We start from the raw sequence: 15,747 nt of genomic DNA, 5'->3' as shown, positions 1-15,747 counted from the left end.
ATTTCACCTTTTAAATAATAATTTCATGTAACAAAGAATGACAGAAAACACATGTCATATCTGGTCATCTTTTTCTTTGTCAGCCTTCAACTTGACCATAATTTTATGACACATGGGAATATATTTTTAAGAGTTTCAAGGATATAAGCCAGTACTTCATCAATATCAGTTGTCATTTTTATTTAATACTTTATTTTTCCTTAGAAGACAAACTTTTTGATAATTGTTGTTGAAACTATAAATTAAACAACATTTTTTACTCATTTATGATAACATTCAACTGCCTTAAGAATGAATACATTTTTATATGTTTTAATTGCATTTAGGTTTGCCTTTACCATAATATAGAGTGTATTTGATTTTTTTTCCAGGCAGTATTTACTAAGTGGAAATTTTCTACTTATCACAATTTTTGGACACATTAAAAGCTATTATTCTGGAAGCAATGAGAATTTCATGAGATTATTTTTTATAATTGTCTTGTGATTGTTTTCATATTAGGTTACTCCACCACCTGTAGATTAAGTAGTTTAAACACTTCAGTACTTACCAGTCTTTATTTATGGGAAAAATTTGCATTGGAGTAAATGACAGATTTTAGTTCTAGCATTTTGTTGATGCAGTTTCTTGGAGTAACATTGCTTCTTGGGAAAATGTTAATGTCATAAAAATATCCAAATGTCCATCTTATTTTAGCTTTAGTTTTTGTATCATGTACTTATGAAATATTTGAGTTAGAAAAATTGGGGTGATGTAATCCCAGCACTTTGGGAGGCCGAGATGGGCGGATCACGAGATCAGGAGATCGAGACCATCCTGGCTAACACGGTGAAACCCCGTCTCTACTAAGAAATACAAAAAATAGCCGGGCGAGGTGGCAGCGCCTGTAGTCCCAGCTACTCGGGAGGCTGAGGCCGGAGAATGGCGTGAACCCGGGAGGCGGAGCTTGCAGTGAGCTGAGATCCGGCCACTGCACTCCAGCCTGGGCGACAGCACGAGACTCCGTCTCAAAAAAAAAAAAAAAAAAAAAAAAGAAAAATTGGGGTGATGTTTAAATTGTATGTTACTTGGTTTTAAAATCTGAGAAGTTTCTTTTTTTTTTTTAAATTTATTTGTTGCAACAGAGTTTCGCTCTTGTGTTCAGGCTGGAGTGCAATAGGACGATCTCAGCTCACTGCAACCTCTGCCTCCTGGGTTCAAGCAATTCTCCTGCCTCAACCTCCCAAGTAGCTGGGATTACAGGCGCCTGCCATCATGCCCTCATGCCCAGCTAATTTTTGTATTTTTGGTAGAGATGGGGTTTCACCATGTTGGCCAGGCTAGTCTCGAACTCCCGACCTCAGGTGATCCGCCCACCTTGGCCTCACAAAGTGCTGGGATTACAGGCATGAGCCACCATGCCCAGCTGAGAAGTTTCTTTTTCTTGTATGGTACATATTAATGTTTGCCTTTTCAATAAAGAAAAGAATAATTCTTCATTTTCAGGTTCCCTGCATTCAACTAAATATATACCTGACTTGCTATTAAAGCTTATTAGTCCCATTTGAGTAGTTGGGAATAGCCCCGGATATTTCAGCACAGTTTATTCAACACACATAATAAACTTGAAAATAAAGGGATGTTATTCTAAGGCAACAGTTTGACTCAGTTGTATTTCTTTGCTTGTCAGAGGCGTTCCATTGTAGCACCCGAGGGACTGTGAGGCCAGAACGATTAAGGGAATGTTGGCAGAGGCTAACAGTGTAGTGCTTCTTCCAAAGACAGTGTAAAATTTTTTTTCTCTTTTAGAGATGGGATCTTGATATATTGCCCAGGCTGGGCTCAAGCAGTCCTCCTTCCTCATTCTTCTGAATGGCTGAGACAACAAGCATATGCCACTGCGCCCAGCAGAACAGTATTTTTCCAGTGTACCTAATAAACACTCAAGGAGCTTTTAAAAAATGTGGCTTCGTAGATCATACTTCTAATAATTGACTTGTTTGGTGATCCAGGTAGATTGTAATACATTGATCTTTGATGACTTTTTTTTTTTTTTTTTTTTTTTTTGCTAAATCTAGTAGTTTTCAACGTTGCAATATATTTGTGGAACTTAAGGAAAAATGCCTGAGATTCAGTCCACCAAGTATTTGGATTCAGTATGTCTAGGTTGGTGCCAGGGGATCTACGTGTTAAAGAAAACTCTACACCTTGCTTATTTCTTTTTGTCAGCAAAGATTCAAAACTACTGGCCTTGTATTGAAATGAGACATATTGAAATGAAAATAGCTGAATTTTTCATGGGTCCTGGGAGTGTTAGTGGAAGGCATGCTTGATGTGGTTTAACATGGTGTAAGATTTATATAGGATGCAGTTTGTTTTTTTATTGATGGTGTCTTGCTGTGCTGCCCAGGCTGGAGTGCAGTGGCTATTGACAAGTGTGATTATAGCGCACTACAGCCTGAAACTCCTGGGCTTAAGTGAATCTTCCTGCCTCAGCCTCCCAAGTAGCTGGGAGAGTAGGCATGCTGCTGCACCCAGCTTTCTTTGTTTTTTTCTTTCTTTTGATTGTGTCTCCCTTTGCTACCCAGGCTGGTCTTGACCTCCTCAAGCTATCCTGCTGTCTCAGTCTCCTGAATAGTGGGACTATAGTTGCCTACCACTGCATATGGTTATGTATCCATCTTTAGAACATGGTTTAAACAATATGACATTCTACCCTGCAGAATTTGGGTGTGGCAATCTTGATTTGGGCTTTCAGACTATATGTGCAGGACATATTATCTCAAACTATGCATTAATTTTTCGTGCTTAGTTCTAATAGTTTTAATTGTCCCATCCAGACCAGGGGTTGACAGCCTAGAATAGACCAGGCTCAGTTCACATGCTGCCTATTTTTGTAACACTTGTCTTTGTTTTATGACTTCTTTGCCCTACAAAAACTGATTTGAGTAGTTGTGACACAGCTATATGAGACTGTATTGAGACTACATGGCCTGCCAAGCCTAAAAAATATTTACATCTGGCCCTTTACCTGAAATGTTTGCTGACCTCTGATTTAGAGCCAATCTGAGAGTTGAAGGGAATCTATAAAAAGTGGCTCATGTTAACCAAACTCATAGAACTTGGGAAGAATCATGCAAATCTATTCATTTATATATTCTTTTCCAATGTTTTTAGGAGGCTCACTGAGCACAGGACCTCATATTCCAGATCCAAGGATTCCTGAGGAATCCAAATTAGTATCCAGAAGGTTCATTTGTAGTCATGGTTATAAACCAGAGCAGAAGTTATGGGAAGAAATGGTAAAGAGTCACTGCCTTGCAGCTGATACCTGAGATTTTAAAATATTTTTGTTTTTTGAGACGGAGTCTTGCTCTGTTGCCCAGCCTGGAGTTCAGTGGCGTGATCTCAGCTCACTGCAACCTCTGCCTCCTGGGTTCCAGTGTTTCTCCTGCCTCAGCCTCCCAAGTATCTGCGATTACAGACGGAATCTCGCTGTCTTGCCAGGCTGGAGTGCAGTTATACGATCTTGGCTCACTCCAAACTCCACCTCCCGGGTTCAAGTGATTCTCCTGCCTCAGCCTCCCGAGTAGATGGGACTACAGGCACACGCCACCATGCCCAGCTAATTTTTGTATTTTTAGTAGAGATGAGGTTTCACCATGTTGGCCAGGATGGTCTCGATCTCTTGACCTCAGGTGATCCGCCTGCCTCAGCCTCCCAAAGTGCTGGGATTACAGGTGTGAGCCACCACACCTGGCCCACGCCCAGCAAAGTTTTGTATTTTTAGTAGAGACGGGGTTTCACCATGTTGGTCAGGCTGGGCTCGAGCTCCTGACCTCATGACCTGCCTGCCTCAGCCTCTCAGAGTGTTGGGATTACAGGTGTGAGCCACCGCAACCAGCCAAAATCCCTTTAGTTCTAGTCAGCAGAGGTGTAAAGCACTGTTCTTTCAAATGTTAACCCCTCTTGGTCAGTATTGTTGAATTTGGCCATTCTTTAATCAGTCAGCCTCTTTTCCTGCCTCCTGCATGGGATTTTTGTTTGTTTGTTTGTTTGTTTGTTTATCTATCATCTCTTGATTTAATCATAACCTAACTTTCCCTGATATGTCATGTGTAACACTCAAAAACAGAAACTATCCAGTAAAAAAAAAATTCCATTAATGTATGCTGTCAGAGAAGAGTGATCGCATTATTTATTAATGAATAGGTACAAATTTATTTTCTGAAATGGTTTGTGAAGATTCCAGAGCAGAAGTTACAGTTTTGTGGTTTCCACATGGCCGTCCCTCTTTTTCTACAGTTTTTGAAGCTCTAATGAGTTGTTTATGTTGCTTAAGAAGATTCATTTTTTGAAGTCTAAACTCCTGAAGCATTCAAACAAAAGACACATTTTACAAGGGATTTTGATGGCCTCTTCATTCACTTACGGAAATAACTAAAGAATCGTTTGCTGAAGGATTTGATGTCAGATTTAAGTGTGACCTGCTGGGCTGGTAGGCTTATTTCTGGTATAATGATGGCCTAGTCCCAATGGTTTGGATATGCTGGTGAAAATCAAAATGGATAATAACAGACATTGCAACAGTCTTATATGTAATGTTCTAGTTGTGACTAGTTTCGGTTGTTAATGTTTTTACATATTCATTAAAATAATTTGTTACAAGCCAAGGATTTTTCTTAATATTTGGCATGGTACATAATTGTAACTTGACTTAGACTTTTGTGATCAAATAAAAACAAAAAGATATGTAAGTTTGTAATGTTTACACATATTCTTGGAATTGATTTGTAGGATTTTGCTGATTTGGGATATTTGGGTTGAAGGTATGTGTCAGTTTTAACCAGGTGTTGAGTTATTTGATCACTCCTCCAAAGGATTATTTAATAGTTTTAATAATATCTAATGATGTGTGGGAAACCATAGAATTCCCACTGGGACAAGTGAACATGGATACTATTAAAATACTTGCTACAACAGGCATCAAATGGACTTTCTTAGGTGAACCAGGAGGTATGGTTAGCCTAATCATATGCTATGATTATTAGTAGTGGTTTTCTGTGTTTTATCATTCATATTTGTAAATCTGTTTTGAATGACTACCTGGAAATGATGACTGAATCTCTTATACTGTGTACACACTTCATCAGAGGACCCTTCATTGTATTGATTAACAATTTTTTGGTCTTACCTTCCATTAGAGTTTCAGAGAGGTTCATAATCCAGAAAAATTATCATGTTTTCTTTTTTCCCTTTGGAGAATATCTGTTCAGACTCAGATCATGTATTTCTTCTGACTCCTCACCCCAGCTGTGATCCTTTTCATTAAAATAATTTAAAAGAAAAAATTTTTTTAAGGATGGAATCTTGCTCTGTTGCCCAGGCTGGAGTGCAGTGGCGTGATCTCGACTCACTGCAACCTCTGCCTCCCGGGTTCACGCCATTCTCCTGCCTCAGCCTCCCGAGTAGCTGGGACTACAGGTGCCCGCCACCTGGCCTGGCTAGTTTTTTGTATTTTTTAGTAGAGACGGGGGTTTCACCGTGTTAGCCAGGATGGTCTCGATCTCCTGACCTCGTGATCCGCCCGTCTCGGCCTCCCAAAGTGCTGGGATTACAGGCTTGAGCCACCGTGCCCGGCGTGGGCTTGGTTTTCAACACACCTAACTTTTTACTTCAGAGTGTTAGACTTACAGGAAGGCTAGGAGGTTTGCATTTCGGAAGAAAAATGTGTTCACTGTTTCCTGTATTCAAAACGTAGTGCTGAGCACTGTAGAAGATACAGAGGATGTTAGAGGATTTTAGGTGCTGAGTACTTACACAGAGTAATGTTAAAAGAAACAGTTCAAACGTTCTGAGAGTTTAGAAAATGAAATTCTCTACTGAAGGTGTTCAGCCTGTCATTAAATAGTCTTGGCACTATTGTGGTACTTCTGTGTGTGTGTGTGTCTGTGTGTTTATAAAATGATGTGATTTGTTTATTATTCCTGCTGTGTTGTAGGAATACCTCATGTCTTTTCATTTGAAATGGTTAAGTTCTTCTAACAATTTTTGGTTCAGAATGGTAAGATTTTTTTAACTAATGTTAACCCTTTTTTGAGCAATTGGAGAAGAGGAGAATCAAGGCCGGCAAATAGACATGGTTAACTAATGTAAACATATCTTGTGCGTTGTCTAATATATAATACAACTAATAATAATTTTAATTATTAAATAGTTTGAATTAGTAACAGAAGATCCTCAGAAGGCATAAAAATTTAATTTGTTACTTCTGCTTCGTGACTCGTTTAATGTATTTTGAGCCACCTTACAGTGCTTGTTCTACATAGTGACAATAAATTATATTTTAGGCTAGTCAGTATCTAAGATCTTCTATACTTCATATTGAGGATAGTATCTCTGTAGTATCATCTAAAATGTTAGAACTTTATACTAAAACTAAAAAATTATAATGTCTATTTATGTTCAGTATTAAGAAACAACTAGTGAGAAGTAGGCTGTAGGAACTCTGGTTTGTAAGCATCTTCTACTGATGAGATGCAGTTATGAGTTAGATTGGTAATTATTATAATTACAAACTTTCAAAGGCTTTTACTTGAGTTAGGTTATAATTATTATAATTACAAACTTGCAAAGACTTTTACAATTTAAGGTAACTGAAAGTTTATGGGTAAGTTTGCTTCTTTTCTGAATGGTATCTTACACTATATTGTGCACTATTTCAAACCCTGGCTTTTCTGTTTGTAAGTTTACCGTATTTTTCTTAAGGTAACTTCTTCATTTGGTTTATTATCGTATTTTCTATATTTGATTTTAACCAATTGATATGATAGTTATAGTGGGTTTTTTATAATGGCAAATTTTAAATAACTTTGATTTTTATTTTGGTACCACTTAAATGTGTAATAAATGACTATGTATTTGAACCTGTAGCTTTGAGTTAGCTACTTAGAAGAAAACATGTATTAACTTATCACAATTTCAAGGCCTCTGGTAAATTATTAAGATGATTTATCTAATGCCTAATATCACAAACATAAATGGATACTCTCCTGTATAAAATGTGTACTTAACTCATCATGCATTGGCCTTCTTTGCCTTTTCTTCTTTCCTGCTTTTTTCTGTTGATGGGACCAGTTTGGAAGTGCTGCTTGCGCAGTTTATTTTTGTTCTCTTGTTTCACCTTTCATACCTTGACTGAGCCAGTTATGATAGTTGTACTTTGGTAAGGAAATGCACTGGATAAGAAAGAGGTTTGGGATCAAGAAATGCAAACCAGTCACCAGTATTAAGTGAGCTTTGGTAAGATGTTATTGCTAGTATTGTTTGTCTTACAGCTGATATCCTTGCTCTTTTCTTTGGCGGTGGGGGGAGTTCTGTGTAAAATGACTAAATTTGAAGAATAATTAAATACTATTCAATTTTAGGTTTTAGAAGCGCCTCTTCAGAGTGAGTTTACAGTGACAATTGAAAATGGTAATCTTGAAAATGCTCTCAGGTGTATGCATTATAAATAAAATTCTCAGGAGTAGTGTTGTGTACCTTGTAGTCCCAGCTACTTGGGAGGCTGAGGTGGGAGGATCAGTTGAGCTCACGAATTCGAGGCCAGCTTGGGCAACATAGTGAGAGGCCTGTCTCTTAAAATCTCAGCCGAATAGAAGCTTCTTTAACAATTAATTTATGTAAAATACTTATTTCCCTCTGTCTCTTGATGTATGCTAGATTGTGTTTACACTTAATTGATCTTTGGTTAGAAAGCCACCCTATGTATTCAAAAACAGCCATTAATTTTGCTACACATTCAGTTGAATTTGATGGTAATATCAGAGCAATCTATTCACTCAATTTCCTGAACGAGGCTTTCAAAATACATTGTTCAATGTGTTTGGTTTAAGAGGCACATGTCAAGTTAATGAACACAGTAAGTTTCCATACTTCTATTTGTCGTTGCCTCTATTTCTGATTTAGTATTTAACAAGTAACAACTACTTTTTGTTTGATGACTAAACCTTGCAGTATAAATTAAGATGTAATTAGCTGGGTGCAGTGGCATGGTTGTAGTCCCAGCTACTTGGGAGCCTGAGGCAGGAGGATCAGTTGAGCCCAGTGAGTATAAGTCCAGCCTGGGCAACATAGTGAGACTTGTCTTTTTTTTTTTTTTTTAATGTAATTGATTATTCAAAAAGATTCATTTTAAAGTTTCAATATTTTAGTAGTCTTTTTCAAAAGAGCTTTAGGTTCACCGCAAGATTGTGTGGAAGGTACAGAGATTTCCCGTCTACTCCGTGCCACATACATACAGCTTCTCCTACATTTATAACAATTTCTGAAGCTACATTGACATGTTCTTATCAACCAAAGTCTATAGTTTACCTTTAGATTTGCTCTGGGTGTACATTCTGAGGGTTTTGTCAAATCTATGACATGAACCTATCATTACAGTATCATACAGAGTATTTTCACCTCCTTGGAAATCTTCTGTGCTCTGCTTCTTTATCCCTTCCTCCTACCCCTTGGCAACCTCTGATCCTTCTATCATCTCCATAGTTTAGTTTTTTCTAGAATGTCATATCGTTGGAATCATACAGTATATAGTCTCTTCAGATTGGCTTCTAGTCATCTGGCAATGTGCATTTCAATTTCCTCTGTGTCTTTTCATGGGTCGATAGCTCATTTCTTTTTAGCACTGAATAATATTTTGGTTGTACCACAGTTCACCCATTCACACACTAACGGACATCTTGGTTGCTTCCAGGTTTTAGCAATTATGAATCAAGCTGCTATAAATATTCATGTGTAGGTTTTTGTGTAGACATAAGTTTACACCTCCTTTGGGTAAAAAGCAAAAAGTGATACTGCTATATCAGATGGTAAGAGTATATTTAATTTTATCAGAAACTGCCAGCCTGTCTTGCAAAATGGTTACACCTGTTTGTATTCCCTTCAGCAATACGTTAAAGTTCTGGTTGCATCACATCTTTGCCAGCATTTGTTTTGTGAGTGTTTCAGATCGTCACCATTCTAGTAGGTTCTGTAGCACTATCTCATTTTAATGTGCAGTTCCATCAATGTAATTTGCTATTCTGTCCATGACATACGATGTAAAGTTTCATTTTAACAGTCACATAACTGAGGAGTATTTTCCCAAATATTCATGGGTGAAGATATTTAGGAATGCATGTATTGAGGGGAGAAAACCCGCCTTTGGGTATATATATATAAAGATATTGTCTTATGTTTTTTAAACTACCCCTCACTAACCAGCAGCAAATAATATAGTATATTCGAAATTATTGTTTTTAATTGCCTGAATTTAAAATGTTAAGTTTTCCAAGCATTCACTATTGGTTAGGTTGGAAAGTTTACATGCTATTGAGTTGTATCAATAAGAATGTATGTATTTTTCCTTTTCAGTTTAAAACTTTAAAAAAATTTTTTGGAATGAGGTCTCATTCTGTCACCCAGGCTGGAGCACAGTGACGCAATCATAGGTCACTGTCACCATACCTCTAATTCCTGACCTCAAGGGATCCTCCTGTCTTGGTCACCCAGAACCCTGAGATTACAGGCACTGGATACCATGCCTGACCCTTATTTACTTTTTTTTTTTTTTAAAGCAGTCTCCCTGTGTTGCCCAGGCTGGAGTGTAGTGGCATGATCTCGACTCACTGCAACCTCCATCTCCTGAGTTCAAGTGATTCTCCTGCCTCAGCCTTCCAAGTAGCTGGGATTACAGGGGTGCACCATCACACCCGGCTTTTTTTTTTTTTTTTTTTGAGACAGAGTCTTGTTATGTTGCCCAGACTGGAGTGCAGTGGCATGATCTTTGCTCACTGCAACCTCTGCCTCCCAGGTTCAAGGGATTCTCTTGCCTCAGCCTCCCGAGTAGCTGGGACTACAGGCACCTGCCACCATGCCCAGCTAATTTTTGTATTTTTAGTAGAGAAGGGTTTTCACCATATTGGCCAGGCTAGTCTTGAACTCCTGACCTTGTGATCTGCCCACCTCGGTCTCCCAGAGTGTGAGCCACTACTTTCAGCCATATTTCTTTAAATACTTCTTCAGCTCCCACTCTCCTTGCTTCTTCTCAAATTCCAGTGATGAGAATGTTAGATTTTTTGTTACAGTCCCACAGGTCCCTGAGGCTGTTCTCCAACCTCCAGCCATCCCTGGCCACAGGTCTATGTTCTGCCTTTTCTTTTTTTTTTATACGGGATCTCACTCTGTCCCCAGACTGGAGTGCAGTGGTGCGATCTCAGGTCACTGCAACCTCTGCCTCCCCGGTTCAAGCGATTCTCCTGCCTCAGCCTCCCAAGTAACTGGGACTACGGGTGCGTGCCACCATGCCCAGCTAATTTTTGTATTTTTAGTAGGGACAGTGTTTCACCATGTTGGCCAGGATAGTCTCCATCTCTTGACCTTGTGATCCACCCATCTCAGCCTCTCAAAGTGTTGGGATTACAGGCGTGAGCCACTGCGCCTGGTCTATTTTCTGCCATTTAAAAAATTTATTTTATTTTTTCTGAGACAGAGTCTTCCTGTGTCGCCCAGGCTGGAGTGTAACGGCATGATCTCAGCTCACTGCACCCTTTGCCTCCCAAGTTCACATATTTCTCCTGCCTCAGCCTCCCGAGTAGCTGGGATTACAGGCGCCTGCCACTACGCCCAGCTAATGTTTATATTTTTAGTAGAGACAGGCGGGGTTTCGCCATGTTAGCCATGCTGGTCTCAACTCCTGACCTCAGGTGATCCACCCACCTCGGCCTCCCAAAGTGCTGGGATTATAGGTGTGAGCCACTCCACTCAGCCTTTTCTGTTGTTTAGACTAATTCCTATCGTTCTGTCTTCAAGTTCATTGATTCTTTCTTCCGTTCCCTTCTATTCTGTTGAACCCATTCATTAAGTGTTTTTATTTCGGTTATTGTATTTTTAAGTTCTAAAATTTCCATTTGGTTCTTTATGTGTCTGATTTCTTTGCTGAGATTTTCTCTTTTTCACCTGTTTCAAGAGTGTTTGTAATTGCTCGTTGTAACATTTTTATGAAGGCTGCTTTAAAATCCTTGTCAGATAATTCCAACATCTGTGTTGGTGCCTCTTTGTCATTCAAATGGACACTTCCCTGGTTCTTGGTATGATGGTTTTTTATTATGTTGGACATTTTCAGTATAATGAGATCCTGGATCTTCTTTAAACCTTCAGTTTGAGCAGCCTCCTCTGAAACTACCCCTACAAAGGAAGCAGGGTGCTTCTTTGCCTACAAAGGAGCACAGGTGTTTCTTCTCCTTCCCCTTCATCCCTTTTCAAATGTTACCACCCTTCATAGCATCAAGTGGATTCCATCGCATGCACCTGCACACATCCAGAAGCACATTCACAGAGCACTGCGTGGAGCTACATGCACCAATGGCTCAGGAGGCCCCACTGCTGGTTTTGACTTACGATGTAGTTTATGCCCTTGGGTGGAGGACACTTTGCAAAAGACACAGCGTCCATCCCTGCACACCCAGCCACCACCACAAGGCTGGGAGGGTGGGGAACAGGGCGTCCTCATTCTTTATTCGTAGCCTCATGAACTTCAGGGAGCACAGGCAACGTTATCCCCAGGAGGGTTGCTCCTTCCTTCCTTCCCTCCCTCCCTCCCTCCACAAACATATTCGGAAAGTGTATTTCGTGATTAGCACTGTGGCAGACACTGGAGATAATAAAGAGAAATAGCACTGGGCCTATAATTGGGAGTCTAGATATACGATAGGGAAATGCAACTGACAATGCAAGGAGCCACTCAGGAACTGCTGTCCCTCAGGCCAGCTGGCTGGTGACGGGCTTTTGAAGACTCTGCTCTCTCTCCTGCTGGAAGAGCTCCCCAGGGGCCACCCGGAGCCAGGTGATCACTCTCAGCCTCTGTGAGCTACTGGAGATCACCAGACCTTCCCACACCTGGGCGGGTGCCAGGGCCTTTAAGGAGGTTTTCTACTCTGCAGGAATGTTCTGTGGGCTCCAGTATTCTGGTGAGCATCAGCTTATTCTGGGCTTGGTCTTCTGGCTCTATCGCTCCTACCTCTGTTTTGCTTCTTTTTAGTGATGCCCTGTTTCCATCCTGTGAAGAGGGCCTGTAAAATCTAAGCTCTGCACAAAGCCCCAGGGATTGTTAGGAGCACAGGAGAAGGACTGTGTGTCGGCCACTTGGTTGGATTTTACATCCCTTGGACTCGAATACTTGTAATTTAAATTTTAGTCTCTGTCAGTGTAACTCTTATATATTTTCTTTTTAAAAATTTCTTTCCCAAAAGTCTAGGGTATATGTAAATATGTTCAGCACCATTAATCTGTTCTGAAATTTTCCTTTCTGCCAAGATTCTTACACAATTCATCTTCATAGATCAACAATAAATCCAAATCGGAGTTCCCTTTATTGCTTCCTTCTTTTATTTTTCATTTTATAACTAATTCAATATTTATTTGGAAATATTGTGAAATATTTAAAATGTACACAATGCATATAGAATAATTCAGTGAACTACTACTGTGCATCCGCCATCCAATGGAAAAAATAAAACATTATAGGTACATTGGAAGCCCTCTGAGTACCCAGTCCCAGGCTGCATATTGACTTCCCCACAAACAGAAAAACACCACCATGAAATTAGGGTTTATAATCATCATACTTTATACCTTCAGTACATATGCTTGTATCTCTATGTAGTATGTAGTGTATTAAGTGGTTCTTGCATTGATATAAAGAGATACCCAAGAAGAGCAGATTAATTGGCTCATGGTTCTGCAGGTTATACAGGAAGCACAGTGCCAACGTCTGTTTCTGGGGAGGCCTCAGGAAGCTTACAATCATGGCAGCAGACAAAGGGGAAGCAAGAGTGGCAGGGGAGATGTCACACTTTTTAAAAAACCAGACCTCATGAGAACTCGCTCACTAGCCTGAGAACAGCATCAAACCATGAGGGATCTATCACCATGACAAAATCACCTCCCACCAGGCCCCACCTCCAGCACTGGGGATTACATTTCAACAAGAGATTTCAGTGGGGACAAATATCCGAACAATATCATTCAGCCTCTGCTCCCTCCCCCGACAAATCTCATGTCCTTCTTACATTGCAAAGTACAATCAAGCTTTCTCAATTGTCCCCCAAAATCTTTCCCTTTTTTTTTTTTTTTTTTTTTGAGACGGAGTCTCGCTCTGTCGCCCAGCCTGAAGTGCAGTAGAGCGATCTCGGCTCACTGCCAGCTCCGCCTCCAGGGTTCACGCCATTCTCCTGCCTCAGCCTCCTGAGTAGCTAGGACTACAGGCACCCGCCACCACGCCCAGCTAATTTTTTGTGTTTGTAGTAGAGACGGGGTGTCACCATGTTAGCCAGGATGGTCTCAATCTCCTGACCTTGTGATCCGCCAGCCAGGTGTAGTGGCTCATGCCGGTAATCCCAGCAATTTGGGAGGCTGAGGCAGGAGGATTGCTTATGGTCAGGAGTTCAAGGCCAGCCTGGGCAACATCATGAGACCAGTCTCTACGAAAAAAAAAAAAAAAAAAAAAAAATTAAGCTGGATGTGGTGCCACGCACCTGTAGTCCCACCTATTCAGGACACGGAGGTAAGAGGATTGCTTGAGTTTGAGGCTGCATTGAGCTATGACTGCACCACTGCACTCCAGCCTGAGTGACAGAGCCAGTCCCTATCTCTAAAAGAAAAAAAAATCATAGAAATTTGGAGACGGGTGAAGTGTAGGCAAATTTAAATGAAGTAGTATTTCGATGGGCTGAAAGTCAAGTAGGGCTGTGTGTAAAGGGGCCAAGATCTAGTCTGGACTACAAAGTGGTCTTCTTTCCTTGGAGACTACCAGGTTAACATAGATGTGCAGGATTATCTCCAGAAGCTCCTTCTCTGAAGCTCTGCCCTGGTTTGGAAATCGAGGTTGCTTCTATGTGTCAGAGTGACTTTGATTCCCCAGGAAAGAGTGGGATGTTTTATTCCAACTGATAAGACTTCAAATTGCAAAGCTGCTGGTAGTCTGTCATGGTAGAGGACAACATTTTTAAAGAGTTAGAAAGGAGTTGCATCCAAAGGGGGTTTTTGTAGCTGCAGTGGGTTCTTAGGAGAAATGCCGTTTCCTGTTGACTTTGGGCTTCATTGACATTATGTCCCAGCTCTGTGAATGGAGGTGGATTTTGTTTTCTCGAGGAGGAGGTCGGAACAAGCTTCCTGTCCTGGATTTTTGATGGCTGGCTCCTCTCAGGCCTCTGGTTGCAGTGTGAAGGTCACCTCCTCAGAGGGGTCTCCTGGAATGCTACCCCATGGAGTTCCTACACGGTGACTCTCTATCCTTGAACCCCCATCACGGGATGATGACAGACCTTTATGTTTACTTGTTTATTGTTTGTCTTCCCAACTAGACTTTCCCCTAAGCTCCAGCAGGATAGGCACCATGCTGGTGTAATTCACTCGTGTGTCTCCTGCACCCAGTGCAGGGCTGGGCACATAGAAGCTGCTCAGGACGTGTCTCATGGATGAGCAGCTGGAAGTCAGTGGTGGAGGTGAAAGGAGCGGACTGGGATGGAGAGGCTGGTGAGGCAGCCCAGGGCTCTGATGGGGTTCCCCATGGTGCTGCTCCATCCTGGGGCTTGAGAGCCCAAGAACTTCTGGACACAAGGCAGGAGGAGGGCTCCTGGGGAAGATGGGCAGAACCAGCCACACAGCCACCTGTGGCGAAGGGGCTGGAAATGACAGTGAGCGAAGGATGTTTCTGGAGCACTCAAGTCCCATCTGAGGAGGGCTTCCGAGTTGCATTGATGTTGTGTGTTGGGGTTCCTGGGTGCAGGTGGATTGGGGCTTGGGGAGGGGCTGGAGGGTCTTGGCTCTCTGAGTCCTTGGAACCCCTCCACCCCGCAGCTGTCAGTGAGACAAGGACCTGCCGTGTTGGAGGCCATGGGTCTTCCAGTCTTAGGATAACACTGGTGGCCCTAATCTCAGTCCCGGCCTGTGTACATCAAGGGATGTAAGATGCCCGAAGAAGGCAGAAAGAGCCTCAAAAGTGAGACTCAGGCTCCTCATGGCGGTCCATGGGTGAGGTGATGGAGGCCCAAGTGAAGGAGGGGCCCTGGCCGGGCCAGCATCCGCAGGAATGGACTGCACTCCCCTGAGGGATTCTGTGGACACCTCTGGCTGGGCTCGCCGGGTACCCAGGGTTGTCCCTCCTCAGCCTCAGCCTACCCTGTGGAGGGAGGGGGCCCAGTGGCCAGGAGGCAGCCTGGGCCTCTGTCTATCCATCTGTGCCACGGACCTCACCCTCCCAACTTGACTTTCACAGGGCAGTCAGCACCAACACCAAGGTTAGGGGAAGAGCCACAGCCAGGGGCATGCTTGGACCCACATGGGCCTGTGGCCACCCGGCCGCTCCCCATCCAGGCACACACCCAAAGATGCAGATCCAGGTCTTTGCACTGCACCCCTGGGCAGGATCCTTGCCTGACACCTGGCTCACAGGCTGCCTGGTACTCAATGGGGGCTGGGCTGTAGACACCGGGCCAGCCCGAGTGCAGCACAGGGTGGAGCCCGGGCTCCAGGAGATGCTGGGCGGCTGCGGAAGCCCCTTCCAGGGCCCAAGGTGCCCAGCTTCGGTGAGTCCTCACAGCAGTGCTTTGTGGGGATGGACCCAACTAGCACCCAGACAGCCCCACCAAGATCCGGATGCTGGGCCCAGGGAGCCAGCCAGCCTAAGGATGCTTGGGGGTCCAGAGCCCGGGCCTGGAGAGCGCTGCA

At 42.3% G+C, this 15,747-nt stretch overlaps 1 pseudogene across 1 annotated transcript in view; it reads right to left on the bottom strand.

The window, feature by feature from the left end:
* The window catches only part of LOC112632423, a 496,008-nt pseudogene that overhangs the window by 180,006 nt on the left and 300,255 nt on the right, over nucleotides 1–15,747 (bottom strand). The gene's annotated exons all lie outside the window — the stretch shown is intronic.

Source organism: Theropithecus gelada, chromosome 10 (genome assembly GCF_003255815.1).
Source record: "Theropithecus gelada isolate Dixy chromosome 10, Tgel_1.0, whole genome shotgun sequence".
Lineage (NCBI taxonomy): Eukaryota > Metazoa > Chordata > Mammalia > Primates > Cercopithecidae > Theropithecus > Theropithecus gelada.
This window is presented reverse-complemented; position numbering and strand designations above follow the sequence as displayed.